This window comes from Miscanthus floridulus, chromosome 4, assembly GCF_019320115.1.
Source record: "Miscanthus floridulus cultivar M001 chromosome 4, ASM1932011v1, whole genome shotgun sequence".
In the NCBI taxonomy this organism is placed as follows: Eukaryota; Viridiplantae; Streptophyta; class Magnoliopsida; order Poales; family Poaceae; genus Miscanthus; species Miscanthus floridulus.
Window position 1 is genome coordinate 40,470,174 of NC_089583.1, and position 26,290 is coordinate 40,496,463.

General features: G+C 49.0%; 1 long non-coding RNA gene and 1 pseudogene across 2 annotated transcripts; both read left to right on the plus strand.

Annotated features, from left to right (window-relative positions):
- The first annotated feature begins 14,840 nt into the window (after positions 1-14,840).
- On the plus strand, positions 14,841-18,177 carry LOC136548417 (protein DETOXIFICATION 49-like; annotated as a pseudogene).
- A 491-nt stretch (positions 18,178-18,668) lies between these two features.
- Positions 18,669-22,143, plus strand: LOC136551383 (uncharacterized). Of its 2 annotated transcripts, XR_010782544.1 has the most exons (4): positions 18,669-19,138; positions 19,641-20,138; positions 20,668-20,756; positions 21,698-22,143. It is a non-coding gene; the product is annotated as an uncharacterized lncRNA (long non-coding RNA). The 2 variants fall into 2 exon arrangements; XR_010782543.1 differs by lacking the exon at positions 19,641-20,138.
- The last annotated feature ends 4,147 nt before the right edge of the window (positions 22,144-26,290 follow it).

Here is a 26,290-nt window from a genome sequence, read left to right on the forward strand (position 1 = left end):
TGCTACTATATACTACTATAAATAAATCTCTGTAAGACAAATCGTGACCCTGGCATCGGGCTGAAATCGAGCGCTCGTAGGGCCACGTATACAGTAAATATCAGCCGTTCGATTGCTCTCCTATTTTGATCCAACGGCTAGAGCACGAGCCAGCGCAAGGGTCGTTTCCAGCGCCTTCCTGAAAAAGAGTCGTGGTACATGACCTATCGCACGGCTGCATATATCGCAGTTCGCAGCGACTGTTCCCGTTCCACAAAAGCGATTTCTTCGGTTCTTCCCCGACGCTCAGACCTCAGAGGTTCCCGTGCTCTTCCAAATCTCGAGTTCCAAAATGAAAGCAGCGCGGCACGGACGGACGGCCGTGGATTTCTCAGCCGGTATGTTCTCCTCCCTGCCACCTGTATTCCATGCTCGTCGTGCCGCTGTAGCCTTGCCGCTGTACCACAGCGCCGTCGTTCCGCTGGCCGCGCGCGAGCCGCACCCACATCTCTTCTCCAATCCGCTTCACGCCAGTCTCTAGGCTGCGCCGCGGGCCACACAGCGCAGCAGCCAGCGCTCGTCACCCAGCATGCCTGCTAGGCTACTGCCGTTTTCCAACTTTAGAGAACAGAGCATCACCGGTTCTAAATTATTATATTTCTCAAGGCAAGGCAAAATAACCAGTCCAAGTTTAACTCCCATCACACCCATTGCAGTTAATATAGATACCGTTCCGCAGCCAATGCATTTAGGTGTTTGAGTTAGCTGAAAACCTGATCTACTGTCAAATTATTTATTCAGAAATTCAGAGGGAACAAAACAAAGAGGCAAAAGTAATTAAGTAAATATGCTGCCTTGCTATTTACATTATCAAAATACAAGCTATTAGCTTTGTGCAACCTTTAAGTTACCAACTTTGTGCAACCTTTCTTTTGATTATGACATTCTGTGCAAATACATCAAATATATTACTTGTATTTATAGGGAAAAGGAGATAAAAGAGTGAAGGTTAAAGATAAACAAATAAGCAGAGGTTTGTATACCCTACGTAAATCTATCTGTATCCTGTACTTATTATTAGTGGATAATTATATCATGTTGGATATCCACTGTATATAAAGTAATAAGATAAATCTAATTTCCTGTAACAATTTTTAGTAGGAATTAATACCTTCCAATTTTTGTTTATAACTAACTATTTCAAACAATGTGACTGACTCTTTTATTTTTGTACTCCTTGCATCTCTTATAATTATTTAAAGTTGACATATAAGAAAAGACAAAAGCCACTGCAAGAACCAGAAAATAGCTAGCCAGATCCTAAAAAAATGAGGCATATGAGACTGCAAAAAATACTGCAAAAGAAAAGAAAAAGAGAAGAACAAAGCACCTCAGACAAACCAGATTGCAAAAAAATGAGACATGTCAGATTGCAGAAAGCACAGGAAGAAAAAAGAAAAAGAGAAGAACAAAATACCTCTGACTGCACACAGAGAGCAATGAAACGATATCGCCTAAATATCGAACCTAACCGTCCATACTTATCTTCTTCTATCGGCATGGTGTCCTTTACACCAGAATATATTCAACATCTAAAAGAAACATATAATGAGAGATCATACCTGGGCCTTCCAGAATACAATTGCAAATTCTGCAACGCAATGTTTTGGTTTCTTGAAAAAAACCAAGTGGATACACGAAAAAATAAAGAATTAATGTATTCAAATTGCTGTAAATATGGGCAGATTAAAATACCACCATTTAAAGAACCACCGCAATTTCTTGGTAGATTACTTAACAATAGAAGTGAACCTCTATGGAAGCATTTCTTACAGAAGATACGACAATATAATAGTTTATTTGCTTTTAAATCAATGGGTGGCAACATTGACAAAAATATAAATAAAGGCGAAGGTCCATATGTATTCCGTATAAATGGGCAAATACATCATCATATAGGTTCACTACTACCTCAGCCAAATAAAATACCCAAGTTTGCCGAGCTTTATATTTCTGATACAAAGAATGAGATCGAAAATAGGATACGAGCATTACATAAAGAAGACCCTGAAGAAAATGATATCAACCATTATATTGTCGAAGAACTTAAAATAATGCTCGATCAATATAATCCACTAGTAAAAAGATTTCGCCATGCCCGTGATCTTCTCGAAGAACATAAAGGCCGGGATAGATATTAGTATACGTATCATAGGAGCAAACAAAGGAGACTTAAATCTAGAAAATTATAGAAGAGATATCATCGTTAGCAACAAAAATAAAGGTCTACAGCGCATATGTATATTTCATCCAGCATATATGCCATTACAATATCCGCTGTTATTTCCTTATGGAGAAAGAGGATTTCAACTTGGTATACCATATTGTAAAAGTGAAATAAAAGATAACAAAAAAAGGAAAAGAAACACAGTTACAATACACGAGTATTTTAAGTACCATATGCATTTTAAACCAAATCAACCAAACCCTTATCTATGCTATGGTAGATTATCGAAACAAGCAATCGTAGATGCACGTGCAATGGAAGATGAAGACAGGCTAATGTTCATTGCTAGAAAACAAGACAAACTAAGAGCTGAATATCTGTTGGCGGTCCCTAATGACAAAATCCGACCACCAATAAAGACATAAAAGGGGAGAAATTAACAAACTTAAACACATATGCATTTAACACTGACCAAGTTCCACATGTATTTGGAACACTATTATTTTTGTAGGTCACAAACACAAATACATGGAGAAATGCAACGAAAGGCGCTTTTTGAAGCTGAATTGCGCAAAGGAATGACAAAGACGCCTAACAACTTAACTCAAACAGAGCAAAACACCACCGGAAAGCGATCTAGGTCCAGCCCAAAGCCTACCACGTAAAGGCGATGGTCAAGGGGCGAACGACTCTAGGGGGCGGCTGACCCCCTCTAGGCGCCTCCCTGCCTCTCCTCGCTCCGGCGGTGGCATGCCTCTATGCTGAGGCGGCAGGAGTCGGTCCTCGCGCCAGGAATAGCCTCCAGCACCGCCTCTCCTCCTTGTATAAATAGAGGGGTACCCCCCTCTACTACACAACACCACATGGCAAAGAGCTTATCCACTTTTGAGCAACACTCCAAAGGGCTTAGGCCCTAGTAGCTAGTAGAGTACTAAGGGAGAGATGTGAGGGAGAGTTCGGGGAAGAGCCGGGCTTGTCGGTGTCTCCCCAACTTATACCTCGACGAGCAACTTTACTTCAATGGGTTCTCCCACTAAGTGAGTGTTCATAGTTCCTTTGGTATAAAGTCTTTGACTAGTTAAGCTATACTCTTACTTGTTCGTGGGATTGTCGTCCGTCCTTCTGGCGGGTACTCTAGTAGAAGGGCTCTGATAAAGATGGATAACCTTTGCATGCACGCTAGAGTAATAGTTGATAGCGTAGACGTGGTGTCTAGGCTAGAAGCTATCTTCGTTTGCTTCGTTCCCCATGGTTGAGAGGTAGGCGGCAGGTGGTAACAACCATGTTCGTCCCTCGTACTCCCCCACGTCCAAGTTCGACGTAGAGCGAAGGCCGGTATCGCTTGGCAGACTAGGTGTAAGCCGGTGCCCGAAGTGAGCAAGTAGGAGTCGTGTTTATCTATCCTTAGACCGTAAAACCATAGGAATCCATTTCAACCTCTGCTAACTCTACCCTTTTGTTGTCCTTGTATGAACTAGATAGAAGATTTACCTCCGTTCTCTGTGGAAAATACGATACCCTGAATACTTCCAGGTGAAGTGCTACAACGGTAATTCCGTGCGCTTGCGAATTATTTCTGTATGCGTTAAGAAATACCAACAAGCATTTCTAGCTCCATTGCCGGGGAACGGTTGCCGTATTTTCTTCGAACCTAGTTCGTCCTCGTATTTTATCTAAAAAAACAAAAATATTTTCTTTTATCTTTTCTATCATGAAGCCAATTCCAAAGCCAACCCTTTTCGTTTCAAAGGACGAGTTCCATGAGCCACCACTTTGTCCAAAACCAAAGTTTTCACCTAGCCATGGACTCCACCCTAGTTTTATAGACATGGTTCGGGCACAACCCTTCTCAGGGTACTATAATGAAAACCCTGCCATCACCTGCACGAGTTTAAGGAGATGTGTTCATGCTTGAACATCTCAAGCATGACACAAGAAACTCTGAAGTGGAAATTGTTTCCCTTCTCTCTCACGGGGAAGGCGAAACAATGGTATACACATGCCGTAGAAAGTATGAATGGGGACTGGGATGAACTTAAAGACAAGTTTTACCTTGCATTCTTCCCTATGTCCGTATCGACTCTCTACCAAGGGCAATCCTCGACTTTGAGTAGCGCAAGAAGGAGTCTATAGGTGCAGCTTGGGCAGGGTTTCAGCGTTAATACACATCGACCTAGACTTGTCTTTACCCGATAGCATATTGCTGCGACTCTTTTGTTTGGGTATCAACACACATGCTGACCTATGCCTAGACATGACCGTCGGAGGTCGTTTCATACACAAACCTATAACGTAACAGGTGAAATTTCTTGAAAACTTTCTGAAAACTTTCTAGAAAGTTACACTTCCCCCGTCTTGAGAAATAGAACCCTCCAGGCAAAAGTCATGTTGAGAGTTAAGGAGTCCTCATCAGTCGAATCCAAATCCGTACCATCCCTAGATTCGACTCAAGAGCCCTCACTCGAACCATGAACACCAAAGGATAGAGTCGGGGCTAGTATCATGTCAGAATTTCTTGTGAAAAATCTTTCACCTTCCACGACCATGCCTTGTTCATTAAGGGGAACAAATATAGAGGCCCTGCACAACCCCACAGTCGGGGCTAGTATCATGTCAGAATTTCTTGTGAAAAATCTTTTGAGTAACATGCCACTAGTCTCGATTAATAAACTCTTCAAAAGTCCCTCAAGGTTCATCTTTGAGTGTTGTGGGATTGTTAGGGTCGTGCCAATTAAAATAGATGAAAATGAGGTTCACATAGATTTTCGCACCTTTGCCATCCCCTATGAGCTAAGTGTTCGAGCGTGTGCTAGTGGTTTAAACCTAGTGGTTCTGCTGTTGTGTAGTAGTGAACTTAATCGATCTCAATGAATCCTATCTGTTGGAAGGAAGCGCATCCCCTTTTATAGATGAAGGGGGTGGCCTTACAAGTGAGAGGGAGGGAGTACGTTCGCTGCTAAGTCTTGCTGCCCACGCCGGCGGGAACAAGACGATGGTAGGCGCCCACAACATTGTTGGATGTCAGATGCACGTGGGGGTTGTGTTGTCTTCTTCGGGTATGGCAGACGTCGACGCCTACTACACTGTTGATACCTAGAGGCATGCAAGGGTTTTTACCATGTTCGCCTGCTACGGTAAATGTCGGCGCTCACAACACTGTCGATGCCCAAAGGCATGTGGAGGGAGCCTTATCGTAAGGGAGTTAATGGCGGCCACAATACTGTAGGGGAAAATGTCGGCGCCTACAACACTGCTTGGGCTCTGCCATGCCAGGGAGGTCGCAGAGTATTGTTTTCTATACGTGTACAGGGTACGGTCCCCGGTATTGCGGTTTGACTTGTGCGCCCTGCCTTACTTTCTCCGTCCGTTTCATGGTCCTTACTAAGCGGGTGTCCCCGGTTGGTTGGTTCCAGTTGGCTCTGATCGCACCAGTTGGAGAAGACTAGTGAGCAGGGGTTTGGTGCATCCCCGGTTAGAGACGCGGGTCGGAGTCGGAAGTGGTGTTTTGGTCAGGCCTTCCGGTAGGAGAGGCCGTCCGGAGGTGGGCTGGAGACCAAAGCGAGCACTCCGGTTGGAGAGGCGGGCCGAAGTTGGAAGCAGGTGCCGTTCCTCCTCAGCCAGGCCTTCCGGTCGGAGATTGGATCACCCTTCTAGCCTGTCATTTAGGCTCTTGGGCCGGCCCAAGAGTTGTGCGTTCGTTCACAGTGTTTGTCTATTGGGTTGAACCTTTGCAGGGAAGCTGGTCCATGTGGGACCCCGGATTTATGAACCCGACAGGAGCCCCTGAGCCCCCGAGCGATTCAGGGTAGAATCGTCTAGGAGATTTTTTTTGTCTTGATGGCGGGTGCGCGCGAGCGCACCCGCAGGTGTAGCCCCCGAGCCCCTGGGCGATTCGGGTAGAATCGTCTAGGGGGTTTCGTGTTGCCAGCGGGGGAGGTTTTCATTTTGTTAGCGGGTGCACGCGAGTGCACCCGCGAGTGTAGCCCCTGAGCCTCCTAGCGGTTCGGGCAGAATCGTCTGGGGGTTTTTTCAGCGGGCGTGAGTGCTTGTTTTTTAGTCGAGACGGGGTTGTCAACCAAGGAGACATTGTGTAGCCGAGGCGGTTTGGTTTTAGGGATCGGGCGAGACGGAGCTCGTGGATCCTGGCATCAGTGCGCGCCGTGGGATCGAGGCAGTCGGAGTCGTGGATCCTAGCATCGGTGCGCGCCGTGGGATCGGGTGAGTCGGAGCTCACGGATCCTGGCGTCGGTGCACGCTATGGGATTGGACGAATCAGAGTCGTGGATCCTGGCCTTGGTGCAACCCGCGCAGCCGAGGCAATTAGTCAGTCAGTTTAGGGATTGGGCGAGTTCAGGGTCACAAACCTAGGCAGTTTGTTGTGTAGTTGAGGCGTAGCCAAGGGATGGGGCAAGTTCGGGGTCACAGACCCAAGCGTTTGGTGTGCAGTCGAGGCGTAGCCGAGGGATGGGGTGAGTTCAGGGTCGCAGACCCGTGTGTTGGTGTGCAGGTATCTTAAGCCCCTGAGCCCCGTTGGGCTTGGTAGGGGTCAGTTTTGAGTTTTGTGCATTACCCCATCCTCGGTTTCTCACAACCGGAGGGCTGAGTTTTGTCGCTTGCCTCGATCGCTCAGACTCGAGCGATGCGCTCGCTAACAGGTATGATCGAGTGGAATCTGGGTCCATCGTTCGTGATGGGGTCGATATAGCCCTCTTATGACATTCTACTGCTCCTTTATCTGCAACCCAGCAGATGCCTGGGTCGTTCTTGAGACTGACCCGAGTGGCCTACTGGCCTCCCTACGATGGAGATTCTGTGGGCTTGGCGAGAGGTTTAGGATCGAACAAGAAGGTTGAGATGGCCCTGTCTGCTTTGGGGCAGACTAGGCGAGGGCTGCACGGGGCTCATCTGCATTTTCTCCCCTGGCTCTGTTTGACGTGGGGCAGCCTCGAGCCCTTCATGGGCTGGCCTTCAAACCTCGGTCAGTCGTTGCTCATGTTGAATGACTCAACTACCGCTTCATGATGCAACACGGAGCATTGTGATGCATTTCGCCACATGTGCGATGCTTTAGTTCCTGAGCCCCCAGGTGATTCAGGGCTCAAATCATCCGAGGGCATGGGTGTATGGAATGAATGCGTGTATGAATGTATGAATGATTATATAAAGAAATAGCTAGGGTCGATAGTGTTACCTTGATGACTCGAGTGACGGGGTCTGAAGAGCTGCAATCGGAAATGTCTGACCGGGACCCATGCTTGTCATTCGTGATGGAGTCGGCATGGCCTACATGGGACGTCCCTTTGCTCCTTACCTATCTCTTGGTGTTTTCCTGAGCCGTTCGATCGACTTTAGGAAGCCCAATGGTCTCTCCTGGCGGAGATTCTGTTTTGGGTTTTTCCAAGTCCTACCTAGGGATGCAGAGAGCTGCCTGTGTGCAGTGGTGCTTTGGTTCTTGCGCCTGGTGTGCGGTAGTGGTGAGTCATATCCAGGCCACATCCCATCTGATCAGGCACCATTCCATCGGGCAGGGCGCATCTCATCGGTCAGGGCGCGTCCCATCGTATCCCATCTGCATTAAATGGGAAAGGGAGAGGGTTTCTCGCTCCTTCGTTTCGACTTTCCCGATCGGCGCGCTTTCCCCAACTGTTGCGCCCTTTTCCTTAAGTAGGAGAAGGGAGAAGGTTTTCGCCCTGTTCCTTCGCCTATTCCCCATCTGCCGCCTTCTCTCATTTTCCTTCTTACCGAGAGCGTCTTTGAGAGCCGTGGCGGTTCCTAGGAAAGAAAAGGGAGAGAGCGAGGGAGAGGAAAAAACTCACAAATCCTTTCGTGAACCCAGAGCGAGATGTCAGACTGTAGGTCATCCAATATGAGGGAGTCGGTGCTAAAGGCCTTTACCGTGAAGGGGTTTCTACCTCCGAAGGAGGTGGCACACTAGAGGGCTCCCGGGAGGGAGGAGTTCCCGCAACCTTGGCCCGGCGAGGTAGTTTCCTTTCTTGCCTTCCATGAGCACGGGTTAGGATACCCCGCGCACTGGTTCCTGCGCGGGCTCCTTAATGAGTGGGGTCTGGAGCTGCAGCACCTCAATCCGATAAGGGTGCTGCATATCGCCGGCTTCGTCACCATCTGCGAGGCCTTCCTCGGGATGGAGCCGCATGCGGACTTCTTCCGGTGGCTGTTCTCTGGGCGAGCTTTGCCAATGGGGAATTCGCTTGAGATCGCGTCGGTGGGGGGCTTCGCCCTATAGAGAAAACCGAGCGTGGGGGGCTCGTATCCCACGTACATCCCCTCCAACTCCAACTAGGGGTGGCACGGGGAGTGGTTTTATATCAAGAACCTGGTGGAGGCGCCATTCCCAGCGTTCACCGGCGGGAGGCCGGAGAGGTGGGATAGTTGGTCGTGGGGCCCTTCTCGTTGGGAGAAGAAGAAGGTGGAGATCATCGAGGAGGAGCTCTAGAAGCTCGTGTGGCACGGCCTTGATGGGGTGCGGGTGTTCCATACCCTTTACCGCCACTGGGTTGCTCCGTTGACGGAGAGGGTGCGGCTGATGTGGAGGTACGGTGGCCCATCAGACCCTGATCATGCGTCGCTGGAGGAGCTACCGGACGACGAGGTCTGGAGCCACCTCGACCGGGTGCTATATCTGAAGCCCAAAGAGAAGGTCGATGGAAAGGCCGGACCTCTCAATGCCTCGGTGGTGTCCAAACTGGTATGCTCCCTTCTCCTTACTCTGTGTTCTTTTCCCCTTTGCTTTCTTACTTTTTTATTTTGAGTCACCTATTTTGTAGGGACTTGATGCTTACAAGTCTCGGCCGTACCTCCCAAAGGGATCAGAGGGCGTGGCTTGGCAGGCTGCCCAGAAGGAGGTGGCAGATGCCAAGAAGAAGAAGAAAGCCGAGGTGGCTCGGTGGAAGTATGAGAAGGAGAAGGAGATCGCCCAACGCGTGAAGGCCGGGGAAAATAAGAGCGACGTCGATCCAAAGCTCAAGTTGGAGGATCCCACAGATGTGGATGACATGGTTTTCTCCGAGGAGGAGGAAAGCCGGGAGGTCGTTGTGACCTCGGTAGAGCATCACGACCCTATGACGATGTCTGTTGGAAGTGAGCAGGAGGCGGAGAGGCGCGCCGTGGTTCCCATGCTGAGGAAGCATGTGGCGAGCACGGATGCCGCCGGTGAACAGGAGGCAAAGCGGACGCGGTCACCGCACCCCTCGGTGGCATCACCGGTCTCGTCCCCGCCTGCCGTGGGCGCGGCCGAGCAAGCTAGGCGGTCAGAGGAGCGGGCTTGCACCCGTGCGTTGTTGGGACCAATGCCAGCGTGGGACTTGTAGCGGGAGGATACCCCGCCTGCTACTCCGGTCGGTGCATCCCGGGCCAAAGGTCGCGGTGACCCATAGGCCGGGCAGGATCCGGTTGGGATAACTCCACCCCCGGCTGAAGTGAGGGGGCATGGGTCGCAGCCTGGGAGCGGTCCTCGCCCTATGGGCCCATCGACATCGGGTCTTGGTTTTAGAGTCGTGCCGCTTACCTCCCGATATGTTTTTCTTTGTTTCTTTTTGATCTTGCTGTTGAGTCTTTTTGGAGTATGAATGACCTGTACTTTTTATCAGCGGTCGGACAATGATAGGGTTGAGCATTGCCCCAACTCCCATGCAGGAGGTTTGGAGGCCCACCCTGCAGCGTGCCGTGGCGAGCGACGGGGGGAACAGGGTGGTGGCGGTGAGTCCTTCCCTTCCAGGAGTGGTGCTCCTCGGGTTGGTTGCTAGTACGGTGGTAGCGGTGATGATGGTGCTAGCGACGATCCCGGTGGTGATGGCGGGGGCTTCGCTGGAGGTGTCCCTTGTGGCCCCTCCTCCACCGGCTGTGGTGGAAGAGGACAGGGAGACCGAGCTCCCTATCACACCGGGCAGAGGGCTGCATGACTCACCCTCATGGTCGGAGCCGAAGGCGCCAGAGGGAGATGCAGACGAGACGGAGTTGGAATGCCTGTCGGTGGCCCATGAAACCGAGGTGGTGGAGATCCCTTCCGTCGATGAAGCTGATGATGTGGTGGAGCTACCGGCGCCATCGTGGGAACTGGCAGTGGTTCGATCGGAGGCTATGCCCTCCGGCAGGCTGGAGGAGGGTGACCTAGAGTGGCCCTGCCTCGAGGACCCATCAAAGGTTTGGTTCATCCTTTAGGATTCCTAGGAGTGTCAGCTCTAGGACATCCTTGGGGGGAAGGGACTCACCATGGAGTCTGATCTCGCCAAGCTATCGGTGAAGCTCGAGGATGCCCAGGAGAGGGTCAAGTCCGCCCAGCAGTTGGTCAAGGTTGACCTGTAGCTCACCGCGGAGGTGAGTTTCCCATGTTTGTCCTTGACCTCTTAGTCTCTTGTTGGCTGCCTCAGCATGCTTGCTTCTCATTTTTGTAGGGTATGTAGGAGATGTCATCCCGCAAGTCCTGTTTTCCTCCGGATGGAGCATGCTCAGATGGCCAAGCTTGAGCGTCAGCTAGAGTCTGCCTACAGCGAGTCTTAGGACTAGGTGGTCGAGGTGACTGTGGTGTGGGCGGAGGAGCAGCGTGTGGTGGAGCGGGTGATCGCCACCGAGCGGGGGCTTGAGGCGACGAAGGCCCGCTAGGTAGAGACCGAGGCAGGGCTACGGAAATCCTTAGCGGACACCAAGGCAACGCTCCAAAAATCCCTAGAGACCCTTGAGTCAGAGCGGAATGCCCTAGAGTTAGAGCGAAATGCCCTAGAGTCGACGCGAAAGGCCCTAGAGTCAGAGCGAAAGGCTCGGTCAGAGGCAGACCAGGAAGTGCTCGCGCTTCAGGGCTGGGTGATGGGGACAGAGGAGGCGAACGCCCGGCTGTGCGAGCAGGTGGCCCGGCAGGCGGAGGGACTCTCTGCCCTCGAGAACTTCCACCTCAGTATGTACCTTCTCTGTTTTTTCATCATGTTGGTTTCTTCCTTTGGCTTGTTTCTGAGCTTGTTGCCCTTCCTCTAGAGCTAGGCGGAAAGGTAAAGTCATTAGAGCGGAACCTGGAGACAGTCAAGGCGACATTTGGCCAGAATGCGGAGGTGCTAACCAAGTCCCTTGAGGAGCAACATGCTCTTGAGGGGGATCTTGACCAGATCCATAATGTTGCCCAGCTCATCGTGTCGGAGGTCTTTGGGTCGACGCTAAGTACTAGCGTGCCCGCCATCCAGCTGGCGGAGGTCCTGGATGAGGTCTGGGCCCTCATCACACATGGGTTGTTCTATGGAGCGTCGGGGGTGTTGACTTCGGTGGCGATGTACCACCCGAACCTAGACTTCGCCACTATCTGCAGTGGGTATGCCAATGGCTTAAGCATGGAGGACATCCATTCGCTCGGGGAGAGCTTGCTGCCGCATGCAAGGTTGGTGGCAAAGCAAGTCTCTACGCAGTGGGTGATGGATGCCCGCCGTGAGGACATGGCCAGAAGCGTGCGTCGGGGGGACGTCGCCCAGCCTATGGATGGCACAGAGCCTAGGTCCGAAGTGGACATCGCCCCGCCTTCAACTGAGCCAAATGTCGTCCCGCCGGGGAGTGAGCAGCCCGTGCCTTTGCCGGTCGCACAAATAGTAGATGCCACCGGGCAGTCCCAATAGCTTGTAAAGTATAAGTTGTTTAGCAGATGTAAAAAGTTAAGTTTGTGGGGGAGCCCCCGTGTAAACGTTCTTGTGTACTCAATGACTACAATCGGTTTCGTTTTTTGTGATGGAGTCACTCCGTTCAGGGAAGCTTGTCCCATTCATTCCTTAGTTTTACCTTAGCATAATTTTGTTTTTTATTCTTTCTTTTTCATACTTGCCCATTCGTCCCATAGGCTGCAACCTTAGGAGCCCAGGGCGTGGCCCACGAGGCTCAGCTGCTCGTAACCGTAGGTAGAGGCGGGGTGCGATCGGTCGGAATATTTTAAAGCAAAGCTACATAAGGTAATTTAAAGGAACGAACTACCCTTTTGTTTGGGTAGGAAGGAGTTTCACCATATGATAGTAAAGGAAAAGAGAGGTAGTAGTGCATCCCCATGGAGCCCCCGAGCGACCCGGGCCGAAAGTGTTCGAGTCGGGGCGCTTTTATAGGAGCAAACATTAAGTAAACAATGGTAAGACTGAATTTTAGGGGTAGAAACGACATAGCTGTTCCAAGCGTTGGTGAGAATGTCATCGTTGTCGTCCTTTAGTCGGTAGGCGTCCGGTTGGATCACCTCGACCTTCAGTCGTCCAGATCCTTGCCCGCTATGCCCCCTTTCTTGGCCGCTGCTTCTTCACCTTTTTCTTCCTTCAGCCCACCGGCCTATCGTAGAAGGCGCTTGAGGAGCTCGCAGTCCTTATAGAGGTGTTTGATCGGGTAGGCGTGGTTGGTGCACGGGATCTCCATGAGCTCGTGGAAGTGGCTCGGAAGGTCCTACTGGGACTGCTTGCCCGTGTGATCAGCCGTGGCGACCAACGCGGAGTTGGCTGGTCGGCGGTGGTCTTTTCTGTTCTTTTTCCCCCTCTGCATGGAGGGGCCCTCGTCCTGATCTTGGCGCTTGGCCTTGCCTTTGCCTCGGCCTCTGTTGGAGCGCTATGGGAGTGGCGCTCTCTGGATGCGTCGAACAAAGGCTCATGGTCTTGGGCCATCCGGGCTAGGACTCCGGTTGCTGCTGCGAGCGTCTCGGTTCGACCCGAGCCACTCGTGTACAACTGATCGGTGTGGAGCAGTTGCCAACTTAAGACGAGGCGCAGATGCGTCCTCCTGTGCTGCGCTTGGCGGCTGTAGCGGTGAGCGAGTGGAGCAATTCGTCTAGTGCGTCCCCACTCCCCTAGTGGGGAGAGAGGCCGTGAGTCGGTGTCACGATGTGGAGCTCTCCGCCTGTTGAACGGCGATGGTCTCCACTAGTGCCCGAAGGTTCCGGTGGATCGCCTGTTCCTAGGGGTCGTTCGGCTTGGGAAGGCCGCGCAAAAGCATCGCTGCAGCATCGATGTTCTGATTGGCCCGAGCGAACTATGGGGGATCATTCCCCCTATCCATGGTGTAGCGCTGGACCCGACGGGCATGACCCCGGGCGTCGCTCGCCGGTTTATGCGCACAGAGCGTAGTGTGGGGCGCCAAGCGCGCTGGCGCAGTCGGCGGCTGGTTCAACCGCTGTTGTCGTAGCTCCTCACCATGCTTCTGTGTGATCACGGGGGTCTCCACACGAGGGTCCAGAGGGGTGTGAGTCTGTAAGGACTCTGTTACCACCGGTGGCTGTCCCAGAGCGTCCGCCATAGCGCACTCCCAGGACGGACGGTAGCTAGGCATCACGTCGCTGATGCTGGAGCCATCACTCTCAACATCGTTATCCATGAGGTCGAGGAAACAGGTGGGAGCATAGCTCGCCATCCTCACGAATTCGAACATGAGAGGGGATGGCGCCGACATCCTTCGGAGCCCCCGGGCGTACGCGTCCGCGGGAGACACGAGGCCGTAGGGGAACTGGTCACATGGCGGTCGCGGCAGGGACAACGGGGTCCCTCTGGATAATCAGCGGAAGATAGAGAATAGCAAGTAAATAACATGTACATTACTCACAGCGGGGTTTGAGCAGAGAGTTTGCTCGGAATGAAGCGCAGATGCCTCGTTGCTGAAGTCGTCGTGCATACCGGAGCCGATGGAGGGCGCCCCTCCGATGGGCGCCGTAACGAGTGCCTCCTCGCGGAGGTGTAGTACGCCGAACTGGTCGACGATGAAGTCTAGGCTTCCAAAGAGGAAGGCCTAGGACGGCTCGGAGATGGGTGGAACCCATATCCCAACGGGTGGGAGTGCGGGAAACTCCAGTGAGCCGAAGCGAGTCGTATCGCCTGAGCCTGCCATGGCAAAGGTGGGTGAAAAGTGGGCCATCTGATGACCAAAAAGTGTTGAACGTACATCGTCTTCCCCACGGACGGCGCCAACTGTCAGTGCAGAAAGTGACCAACATGTAAATATTTATAGTTTTGTCGTATGTTGTGATCGAAGGTGGCCTAGCACTCAATGACGCAGGGTTTATACTAGTTCAGGCAACATGCCCTACGTCCAGTTTAAGTCGATCGGTGACTCTATTCCTGAGCCCAGGTGCTCGAAGTTTGCAGTGGGGTTACAAACGAGAAGGAGAAAGATGGGAGGTACAAGAGGTCCGGTCAGACTCCGGTCGGAAGGGCCGAGAGTGACGGGAGCCCCGCTATGAGCTAAGTGTTCGAGCGTGTGCTAGTGGTTTGAACCTAGTGGCTCTGCTGTTGTGTAGTAGTGAACTTGATCGATCTCAATGAATCCTATCTGTTGGAAGGAAGCGCATCCCCTTTTATAGATGAAGGGGATGGCCTTACAAGTGAGAGGGAAGGAGTACGTTCGCTGCTAAGTCTTGATGCCCATGCCGGTGGGTACAAGACGATGGTAGGCGCCCACAACACTTGTGGATGTCATATGCACATGGGGGGTTGTGTTGTCTTCTTCGGGTATGGCAGACGTCGACGCCTGCTACACTGTTGATACCTGGAGGCATGCAAGGGGTTTTACCATGTTCACCTGCTACGGTAAATGCCGGCGCCCACAACACTGTCGGTGCCCAGAGGCATGTGGGGGGAGCCTTACTAAATGGGAGTTAATGGCGCCCACAATACTGTAGGGGAAAATGTCGGCACCTACAACACTGCTCGGGCTCTGCCATGCCAGGGAGGTCGCAGAGTACTGTTTTCTGCAAGTGTACAGGGTACGATCCTCGATATTACGGTTTGACTTGTGCGCCCTGCCTTACTTTCTCCGTCCGTTTCCTGGTCCTTACCGAGCGGGCGTCCCCGGTCAGTTGGTTCCAGTCGGCTCTGATCGCGCTAGTCGGAGAAGAGTAGTGAGCAGGGGTTTGGAGCATCCCCGGTCGGAGACGGAAGTGGTGTTTTGGTTAGGCCTTTCGGCCGGAGAGGTCGTCTAGAGGCAGGCTGGAGACCGAAGCGAGCGCTCCGGTCGGAGAGGCGGGTCGGAGTCGGAAGCGGCCGCCATTCCTCCTCGGCCAGGCCTTCCGGTCGGAGATTGGATCGCCCTTTTGGCCTGTCGTTTAGGCTCTTGGGCCGGCCCAACAGCTGCGCGTTCGTTCACAGCGTTTGTTTGCTGGGCTGAACCTTTGCAGGGAAGCTGGTCTATGTGGGACCCTTGGTTTATGAACTCGACAGTAACCTTAGTGAATTATTATGAAATTTCTATTTAAAAAATAAAAACAAATTAAAATTCATGTTCCTCTTATTTTTCTTGCTAAATTCTCTAGCGACTAGGAACTGGGATACACAATTCGGTGTTTTGGAATTCAAGATACAGAAGTTGTTGGACCATAGTTTTTTTCTCACAAAATCTCTAAACTTTTGGAGTTGCTCTTATATCACTTTAGCTACAGAAGCTCTACACAATTCGGTGTTTTGGAATGCTAGATATGAAGATACTTTTGGAGTTGCTCTTATATCACTTTAGCTACAGAAGCTCTGTGTGAGTCCTGAACATATGCATCGGGTCTCTATGACTCACTTCGTGTTCATTCCAAAACATCGATCGGGTCTCTATGCTCTAGAACGAAGATAATGTAAAGCTTCTTCACGAGCCTCCCCGATTGTCTATTTTCTATTATACTTTCCCGTTGGTATTAAAATGCTTGTACACTTCAGAATCTAGTTTTCTTTTTTATATTTAACGATGCCCATTTTTTCATTAATAATGACCAATTTTCCTCATTTACTTAATGCTTTATTTGTTTTTTAAGGTACATGTCTTTAACCTTCCCTTTCCATCAAGGTAGAATTTAAATTAGGTGAATCAAGTGCTAAGGCTAGAGAAACTTTGAACTATTGCCAAAGAGCATGAACCATCAGAGGCCAAGTACACAATAATATATCACATTGATCCTAATTTCCCCTCTTAGTAGCAAGATCCAAGTTAATTAACAAGCTAAAAATCGCCATACTTATGTGAACCATTTATTTCACATGTTTGCCCATGTGGATAATCTCTCAATAAATCAGAAGAAGTTTCACAATCTTTTAATCGACCAATTAAAACATGACTAAACAAAATTCATCAGAAAAGTTTCGAAACCTTCTAATTAGCCAATTCTTTTGTATAGATTTTGCAAACTTCAAAACAGATAAGTAATCCTGTGCCAGTTACTCTCACTGGGAAGAGAAAAAATTTGTCGGATCAAATTGGGGCTAATATTTCTGTATACGTGGCAACCAGAGAAGAGAACATGAGAGTTAGAGTTGAGAACCAACAGAACTCAGAAAATTTTTGGCGGCCAAAACTGGCGCCATTGAAACCGAAACGCTGTTCTCATCCCTTCTCGACCCAAACTGGCGCCATTGGCGGCCAAAATCTCGGGATATCTAACTATTTGCCACTTTTATGGTGGCTACCTCTCCATTTGCCAACTTTATCGTGCTAATTACAAAATTGCCCGAGAAAACAGTAACCTTGCTAATATTTTACCATTTTCGCTGACGTGGCACGCCACTTCAGCGTACCAGCATGGAACTTGACGTCCCCGTGTGCGGAGCTAAACGGCGCTAGCAACTCCCAGTCAGTCCCATCTCTCTGCTAGTGGAGCCCAGTTATCAGTTCTTCTTGCGCGTGAGGAAGCAGTCGAAGGTGCCGGCCAGGCGTCGCGCTTGGTGAGCTTCTCCTTCTGCTTCTGCTGCTGCCGCCATTGTTGTTCCCACTTGGTGGTCTGATTGGAAAAAGCTGCTCCTTCTGCTTTGCCAACATCACCGGGTACTCCGTGCTCTCCGGCCTCGCCATGGGCATGGAGCCCATATGCGGGCAGGCATTCGGCGCGGGCAACTTCTCGCTGCTCGGAATCACCATGCAGAGGACAGTGCTGCTGCTCATCGCAGCGGCCGTTCCCATCGGTGGCCTGTGGATGCACATGCGGCCTCTCCTCCTCCTCTGCGGCCAGGACACCGGCATCGCGGCGGTCGCCGAGACCTACATCCTGGCGTCGCTCCCGGACCTCGTCCTCCAGGCGTTCATCCACCCTGTGCGGATATACCTCCGGGCGCAGTCCATCAACCTCCCGCTCACGGTCTGCGCCGCGCTCGCCATTGCCATCCACCTCCCCATCAACTACGTCCTCGTCACCGTCCTCGGCCTCGGCATCAGGGGGGTGGCATCCGCCTCCGTGCTGGCCAACCTGAACCTCCTCCTCTTCCTCCTCGCTTACATCTTCTTCAAGGGCGTCCACAGGCGCACCGGCGGCTTCGTGCTCTCCCGCGAGAGCTTCCGCGGCTGGGGCGAGCTCGTCAGCCTGGCGCTGCCGAGCTGCGTCAGTCAGCGTCTGCCTCGAGTGGTGGTGGTATGAGATCATGCTGCTGTTGTGCGGCCTGCTGCTGAACCCGCAGGTCACGGTGACGTCCATGGGCATCCTGATCCAGACCACGTCGCTCATCTACATCTTCCCCTCCTCCCTCGGCATCGGCGTGTCCACCCGCGTCAGCAACGAGCTGGGCGCGAACCGCCCCGAGGAGGCGAGCCGCGCCGCCACGGTGGGGCTCATGCTCGGCTTCGCCTTCGGCGGCTTGGCCTCCGCGTTCGCGTTCGCGTTCGCGTTCGTGGTGCGGAACGTGTGGGCGAGCATGTTCACGGCACGGTGCGCATGCTGCTGGTCATCGGCCGCACGGACTGGGCGTGCGAGGCCAAGCGCTCGAGGCAGCTCACCGGAGCCAAGGACAGCGACGACAAGGCTGGCGGAGACGAGAAGTCGCGCCTGTTGCTTGGTGACACGGACATCGAGCAGCTTTTTCCAATCAGGCCACTTGATCTTATTGTTACTAGTGCTTGCTGTTTGTTTTCTTCCTTCTCGGTGGATGGATGCGGATATAGATCGGTGGACAATGCACAATATATGTGCTAGCCAGCAGGAGTTAGTCCAACGTGCTAGGAAAAAACTGCAGACGAGGGAAGGAAGGACGTTGTTGACATGGCAGCACTACACATGAGCTAGGACGAGAAGAAGAAGAGGAAGACAAGCAAGATGGCACCCAGCTCGGACGCTTGTCTGCCAAGCATCTTATCTTCAGAGTTTTCCGACACACACACACGCATGGTTTCGTATACTCATAGTATATTCTGACATGACAACAACAACGTGAACAAGAGAGAGGTAGAGCAGTGTAGTGCCTGCATGGACGTACACAAGCTAGATGATGGATCCACAGCAGCTGCTTAGCTTAGGCGTCCGATCCATCCACCATCAGTTCTGTACCGTACTGTGCTTTTGGTCAGCGGAGACGGACGGGCGCCGTTGGTCAGCGGAGACGGAGGCGTTAACTTCCACGCTGGCGCGCTGATATGGCACGATACGTCAGCGAAAATGGCAAAATATTAGCTTACTGTTTTCTCGGGTAATTTTGTAATTGGCACGGTAAAGTTGGCAAACGAAGAGGCAGCCACCGTAAGAGTGGCAAATAGTTAGATATCCCCCAAAATCTCTCTCTCAGATCCACTCACCTCTCCCCGAGCTTCCTCTGCGCCAGCCCACCATGATCCCCATCTGTGAAGGGGCACGGGGCCGATAACGGGCTCCGGCGTGATGGCGCAAGGGCCGCGCGGACGGGCGGCGGCGCGGTGGACGGGCTGCAGCGCGGCTGCACCGGGAGACGCGGGGCGGTGGACTGGCGGCGGCGTGGTGGCTCACGGGCCGTGCGGACGAGCGGGGGGCGCGACGGTCGGGAGCTGCAAGATGAAGGACCAACTCACGTGGATGGATCCTATTATTCCTTTCGCCTCCCATCCGAGCCGGCTACTTGCTCCGCCGACCCGCCGACAGCCGTGGATGCCGGAGTCCTGCGCGCAGGGGGTCTCGCTCACGCGACGGCCCTCACATGGCTGCTGCTGCAGGGGCTCACGCCACCTGATGCGTGCGGCTCCACAGCTTGACCGGCAGTAGGCACCCCAAAGGTTTGAATCCTTGTATTGCTCTAAAAAATTTCTCAATCAAATGTCCTGCTATTGCATTTTCAGTTTTGCTTTCTTCGCAATATGGCTCATTTTACTTTCAGATTCTGATATCCGGTTAGAACAATTGTACTTTCTGATATCAGGTTAGAACAAATGTACTTTCTAATATCATGTCGGCCAAAAAAGGTTAGAAGATCCGAAAATGCACTTTGTTTTCCAGAGGCTGATGTCAGGTTAGAACAAATGTTTCAATCAATGATATCAGGTTGACTGAACAAATTAATCCTTCACTCCTTCAGTAGCTCACTTTTGTGTCATGCTCTTATATTATATCAACCCTAGTACTCGTCCTGTTCTTCGACACATTAGAAAACAAAAAAAAAATTATATTTGCAAAAATTCCCATGTGCATGTAGCATACCACTGGTTCATTTATCCCTTTTCCCTTTTTCTTGTGAGTTGCTAAGTAAACCTTTGCTCTATGTGGCTGTTTTTTTTTCAGGATCAGCTTGCCTCTGAAAAAATAACAGTAAAGGAAAAGTAAGAAGAATCATATATAATTGTTTTAAACAAAAGATGACTCACCATGTCCTCAGACCAACGAGCATAACTCTTTGTACCTGCTGTATGTGTTGTCTTCTTCATTTCACAACTTATTTTGTTCTTCTCACTAAGGGTCCTCAGACCAACGAGCATAGTTTTTCGTGCAGCTATCACTGCTGGTTCTATCAAGCATCTGTAGTATATCATTTTTCAACGCTTTAGGTACATATGCAAGTCAGTGGTAATACAATTAAGAATGCTACTGGTAGGTTCCTAGTTCTAATTTCAGAGCTGATGCTGATGAATCACCTGTGCATGCCAGCAGCCTGTTGGTTCTCTTTGTGCATATTTTGGCATGTATTAAAATGTTGTAGGCCATTCTCAGTGAAATAACAGAGCAGCAGGCAAGTCTGCTCACTTGATCTGCACACCGCCGGCTGGCCGGAGTTAGTGGAAGGTTAGCTGTGTGTAACGATCATGGTGCATATAGTCACATGTAGCTAGCTTGTGTACATAACTACATATAACATATCCTAAGTGTTTGAGAAATGAGAACAGCAAAGGGTCTGTTTGGTTGGCCTGATGCTGGGCTCTTGCATCCACGTATGCGTAGAATCTCTTAGGGAAGTGCATTTGGTAGCTGGCATGTACTCACAGTCACTTCTTTGATTTAGTAGTACTACAACTCAGTCATTTTGTAGTCCTATCATTCCTTCTCAAAATTCAGATTGGTGAAATTGACATCTTTGCTTAGTGAATATATACTGGTCTGCTGTGTTCTGCAGAGTAGGAGCTCACGCTTCACCTGGTTTTTGCCGAAGAGATCCTACTGTTAATACTGAAAATGAAATAGTGTTATAAGAATTTGGCTATTGTATCAGAGTTCTTGCTATATGGCTATAGTATATGCTCCTGAATGTAAGCTAGTACAAATAACTACTGCAGTAACTTTTCAATCTTATCTCGTATCTCTTGTGTGAATGCAGGCAGTGGGTTTCTCATATTAGAACCTTGGAATCTTACATCTTTTACTGCCAGATTTGTGTTCAGCAGTGGTTTTGACCACGAGTTGCAGGTCTGAAATTTCACCATACTTGATAAATGTACACCCTGGAACTGACTCAATCATGATTTATGTGTGGTCCTTTGGTCTGCCTAAATTGCTTCACTGAATTTATAAACCATCTGCAAGTGAAAGCACAAACCAATACTATACTGAATTATTAGATTTTAGTTGTGATACTGATCAGTTATTTAAGGTCATTACAAAAGGTCAAGTACTCATTCTTAGGTCTGCTGAACTAAGCTGAAAACTATTGAGAGAAACCATGTTCACTTCTGGAATACAAGATGACAACATGAAAATATCAAGCATCAATGGAAAGAGAAGTTCTGAATATCATCAATTTTTTTGTTGTCTTTGATACACAAATAACAGGCATGTTAGCATATGATACGCTCAGAGATGTGGGCTGTCCTATGTAGCTTTAAACTAATGTATTAACAAGGATACTGTAAGTTCTTGTCCAGTCTGGTAGACATAATTTTGATAACATTTATTGGCTCTCTTGATCCTGGTAGTGATAGTTGAATGGACTGTCCACTGCTCATATAAAAAATCAATACTGTTAATTGTGAATTATAAAGCTTAAAATCGATTTACACATATGCCTCTCTTTTGTAGAGAGAAGGGCATATATGCAGCTAAAATATGTATCCAGTTAAGCTGAATGGGATTGGCAACTATAAGGGCTAAAGTGTTTATCTGACTTCTTTTCCTCAGTTTGCTGTGTTCATTAGATTCTCTTATACATAATCTAATGAAGCTGGTAGGGCCCTTTCCGTAAACAATTTTAATCTTGCTCCCTGCATATACATAATTTATTTATGATTGCATCTTACAAGTTGAATTTTTGCTGCAAGAGTTATCTAACTAAGTTTCCTTTGGTCAACTCTTCTCATTTCCTAAATATCTTTAGCCCTATGCGACTTCCTAATAAACTTTTCATTTTACAGTTTCAGCAAGGATGCATAGTCTCAAGAAGTGATACAACAACTTTAGTGCCTACCAGCTGCAGCCATCTGTTTATGTATATGGGATCACTAGCTACTCGGTGTTTGGTGTTGAATAAACCTTCCACTATGTTAACTAGTGGCTGTTGGTAGTCTATTCGGGGACAATTAATGAGAGGCCAGGAAAGGAAATTTTTTCTAGCCATGTTACTACAAGAGGTAGCTTGATAATTGTTATTATTACGAGATGGTCCTTTTGCAGCTCGCTATTACAGATCAAAGCTCAAGATAAACAGTGCACTGTCAATGCTGGTAGTTTATTGCTTCTTTCTTTTTTTTTTAACGAGCTGTGATGTGATATTTGCCCAATTTATATTGACACAAACCACCTTTGATTCATTTCCCCATCAACATTGAATGCTATCTGCCATGTTTAGTTGTGTCTTGAACTCCTTGGTGGTCTCCTAGATGTTTGTATGATTTCCTGTCTAGAATAGCTAATAATATTACTGAAAGTCCTTGGTGGTCTACTATTGATACTTGTGGCCCAACTATATCTTTCAGTCTCTTGCAACGTAAAACTTTTGATGCAACAATGACCATGTGACACAGCGAATCACTAAACCGATGTAATAGCAGTCACCTATTGCATCAGAGTTTGGCATTATCAATCCGATGCAATAGTACTTCCTACTTGCACCCATATTCTAAACCAATGCAATATCTCTTACCCCCTGTTTGGATGTAGATATTGGGCCTCTGGATTTGGAATCGGTATTGTGAAGCTGCCAATTCCACTGTTTGGATGGTTAAGAATTCGGAGTTGGAATTCGAACCCAATACCAATCGGTATTGGCTATACCTGCCCATTTAATCTCCAAAACAGAGCCCCAAGGCTTCGTATTGTCTGGCATTTGTCCCCTGCCCTGACCCCGACACACAGGCCCGACACTGAGGTCGCCCCCAACCTAGCCGCCCTCGACCCCGATGCGGAGGGTGCCCCGACTCGTCGCCCCCAACTCGACGTAGAGGCCCGACACGCAGGCGACTGAAAGGTCCTAATATGGCTAGAGGGGGGGGTGAATAGCCTATTTAAAATTCTACAAATCAATTAGAGCAATTTGATTAGTAAGACAAATAGTGAAATACAAACTTGCTCTAGCTCTACGAGGGTTGCAAGTCACCTATCCAACAATTCGAGTTGCAATGATTACTAGACACACAACTTGCTATAATACTACTCACTAAGAGCTCTCAATCTTGCTACACTAAAAAGCTCCACTAGATGAACTTAAATAACAAAGCAAGCTCTCAATTCTAATTACACTAAAGAGCTTGCCACACTTAGTTTGCAAGAATATAAAAGAGTGAGTAGGGTGATTATACTACCGTGTAGAGGGATGAACCAATCACAAGATGAATATGAAATCAATCACCGAGAGAATACCAAATGGCAAGAGACAATCGATTTTCTCCCGAGGTTCACATGCTTGCCAACATGCTACGTCCCTGTTGTGTCGACCAACACTAGGTGGTTTGACGGCTAAGAGGTGTTGCACAAACCTCATCCACACGATTGGACACCGCAAGAACCTACCCACAAGTGAGGTAACTCAATGACACGAGCAATCCACTAGAGTTACCTTTCGGCGCTCTACCGGGGAAGGTACAAATCCCCTCACAATCACTGGAGATGGCCACGAACAATCACCAACTCGTGCCAATCCTCCACCGCTGCACCAAGCCGTCTAGGTGGTGGCAACCACCAAGAGCAACAAGCAAAATCCACAGCAAAACACGAATACCAAGTGCCTATAGATGCAATCACTCAAGCAATGCACTTGGATTCTCTCCCAATCTCACAATGATGATGGATCAATGATGGAGATGAGTGGGAGAGCTTTGGCTAAGCTCACAAGGTTGCTATGTCAATGCAAATGGCCAAGAGGGTGAGCTTGAGCGAGCCATGGGGCTTAAATAGAAGCCCTCACAAAATAGAGCCATTGGGCTCCTTACTGCACTGAACATGGGCCGACCGGACGCTCCGGTCAGATTGACCGGACGCTGGACCTTAGCATCCGGTCGTGCGATGTGCGCCACATGTCATCGGCTTCAAATGCCGATCACCCGATTTCAACGGTCAAGTGATGACCAGACGCGTCAGTTAGAAAGTGACCGGATGCTGGATCTCAGCGTCCGGTCGTTTCCAGTAAGGTTCCAAATGCAACATTTCACGACCGGACGCGTCCAGTCATGCCTGACCGGACTCACCCAGTGTCCGGTCACACAACGTCTCCTCTGTGCACCTCACGTTAGCGTACGTCAGCGCTGACCGGACGCACCCTGCTAGCGTCCGGTCACAGAGCGACTCAGCGTCCGGTCATTTGACCGATGCCAGCGTCTTCGCTGTTACACCTGACCGGACACGCCGATCCAACCGAGGCCAGCGTCTGGTCACTTCTAGTGACCTCTGTCTTTTCTATCTAGGGCACCGGTGGCACCGTCGGACTGTCCGCACTCTACAGGCGGACACTCCGCCGGTGGAGTTTCTTACCCTTGCACCCAAACTTCACCACCCTTGATCAAATGTGCCAACCACCAAGTGTATCACCTTGTGCACATGTGTTAGCATATTTTCATAAATATTTTCAAGGGTGTTAGCATTCCACTAGATCCTAAATGCATATGCAATGAGTTAGAGCATCTAGTGGCACTTTGATAACCGTATTTCAATATGAGTTTCACCCCTCTTAATAGTACGGCTATCGATCCTAAATGTGATCACACTCACTAAGTGTCTTGATCACAAAAACAAAATGGCTACTATCATTTATACCTTTGCCTTGAGCCTTTTGTTTTTCTCTTTCTTTTTTTCCAAGTTTAAGCATTTTATCATCACCATGCCATCACCATCGTCATGATATTCGCCATTGCTTCATCACTTGGAGTAGCGCTACCTATCTCATAATCACTTTGATAAACTAGGTTAGCACTTAGGGTTTCATCAATTAACCAAAACCAAACTAGAGCTTTCAATCTCCCCCTTTTTGGTAATTGATGACAACCCTTTCACAAAGATATGAATTGTAATTTAATTGAATCCATGTTGCTTGTCCAAGCATATTTACCATGTGTAAAAGAATATAGACAAGTTTCATAAACTCCAAATGGTAGCAATTGCTCCCCCTACATATGTGCTAAGAGTTTGGATTGTAGCTTGCACATATGCTTAGATAGGAAATATAGGAGACAATTTCTACCATATGATGCTAAGGTATAAGAGATGGACCTTTGAAGCGTGATACCAATCGGAGTGCACCAATATACCATCCTTAGCACCATTAGTAACTAGACATACACAAAAACTAGAATACCTCATGATATCAATATTACAAGCAGGGGTCTAGTTTCCATAGAATGAACATAGGTCTAGTTACTTTAGCCTATGCATGCTAGTTTTTCATTTCAACATTCAAACCTACAACTAGCATACACCACACAAGCATGGATATTGAAATTAAAGACTTGTGCCATGCAAGCAAATATGTGAAATGCCCATTCAAATGCAACATACAAGTTCATGAGCTTGCTCCCCCTACTTGTGTGCTCAAAAAATTTTAATTGATCCCTTTCCTTTATCATATCTCTCCCCCTATGTTAAATAAAATACTCCCCTATCACTCATATCTTTGTTTCTCTCCCCCTCTGTCAACAATTAGCACAAAAGGTGAGCTCAAATTATAGATAGGTTGGGGTGAAACCATGTGAAATGAGGATCATTTTCCTAATTTGGTTCAATCTAGATTACTTGCAAAAGATGTTTAACTCGGTTTGATCCAAGGACAAGCTTCTTCACACCTCCAAATAAGGGTTATCTTGTACCATGTTGAGTTAAACACTTATAGCTTATTTTCTAGATCAAACACTAGGTTTACAAGCCCACAAACATGTCATATGCTACCACTAGATTATTTCAAACATACAAGCAATAGTGGTACCATACAAGCATCAAATTCATTTGATTTTCATGAATGAGCCTATTCAAATGTGAAATATGTCTAGATGCACTAATTATGTCCTTAGCAAGGATGTATGCCATGCCAATCAACTTTTACCTTGGATTGCTCGAAGGAGAGGCATGTCATATAATTGGGGGTGCATCAACACATATTGGAGAAGTCAAGTATGTTCAATTCATTCCTTAGCTTGCAAAACCTCTTCTCATCAAGTGGCTTGGTGAAGATATCGGCAAGTTGATCTTCGGTGCCCACACTCTCAATGCAAATGTCCCCTTTTTGTTGGTGATCTCTTATGAAATGATGGCGGACATCAATATGCTTTGTTCTTGAGTGTTGAACCGGGTTGTTGGTGAGTTTGACGGCACTCTCATTGTCACATAGCAATGACACTTGCTTGAATTTGATTTCAAAATCACTCAAAGTAGCCTTCATCCAAAGTAATTGAGCACAACAACTTCTGGCTGAAATGTACTCCGCTTTGGCGGTTGAAAGTGCTACACTATTTTGTTTCTTTGATGACCAAGACACAAGTGATCTTCCCAATAGTTGACATGTGCCTGATGTGCTCTTTCTCTCA